The following is a 664-nucleotide window of genomic DNA, read 5'->3' on the forward strand; positions in this document are numbered from 1 at the left end:
TTGCTCAATTTTGCCAACGAAAATAGTTCCAACAAAGATCACAGCCCTGTTTTGCGTCTCTGAGCAAAGGATGGTGTTTACTTATTGAATGAATCGCTTTTTGAACGAATCGGTTGAATAAATGATTCAGTGATTCACTCATTAACACAGTCAAATGCTTTGTTTCTGAATGAATCAGTCGTTTGAATGAATCGGTTGAATCTCAATGACTCACTCATTAACAGTCACTTGCTGTCACCTACTGGCGGTTTTAATTTCACATTTCAACAATTTTTTTATGTTTTAAAATCATTTCAAATAACAGTATTCAGCGTTTTATGTTAAAAACAAACCATTATTTATTAATCTGTGACTGCAGGTTAAATGCATCCATGTCCCCTCTGAAATAGGCCTACATTGAACTGTGTAAATACATCTAAATCCTATTTCAGATGCAAATTCCAGAAATGTTTTCTTATGTTGGAATGAAAGACACTAAGTACCGGATGAAGTGCTTCTTAGGCTGCGTTTACACTTGGCATTAACATGCGACCTGTATCCGGATGTTGTCCACATACACATTGAAAAGACAAGTGTAAACGCACTTCTGATCGGAATGTTATCCAATCAGCGTGTCCTGGTCCAGAGGTAGTCGAGGACGCATTGTGATCGGATCTCAGTGTAA

The 664-nt window shown here is 37.3% G+C and overlaps 1 long non-coding RNA gene across 1 annotated transcript in view; it reads left to right on the top strand.

The window, feature by feature from the left end:
• The first annotated feature begins 563 nt into the window (after nucleotides 1-563).
• LOC107755181 (uncharacterized) overlaps nucleotides 564-664 on the top strand; it is a 15,841-nt gene continuing 15,740 nt past the window's right edge. The window contains exon 1 of the long non-coding RNA XR_001641666.1: nucleotides 564-574. This is a non-coding gene — a long non-coding RNA (uncharacterized LOC107755181). The remainder of the gene's footprint in view (nucleotides 575-664) is intronic.

This window comes from Sinocyclocheilus rhinocerous, unplaced genomic scaffold, assembly GCF_001515625.1.
Source record: "Sinocyclocheilus rhinocerous isolate Xijiao unplaced genomic scaffold, SAMN03320098_v1.1 scaffold6495, whole genome shotgun sequence".
NCBI classification, from domain to species: Eukaryota; Metazoa; Chordata; class Actinopteri; order Cypriniformes; family Cyprinidae; genus Sinocyclocheilus; species Sinocyclocheilus rhinocerous.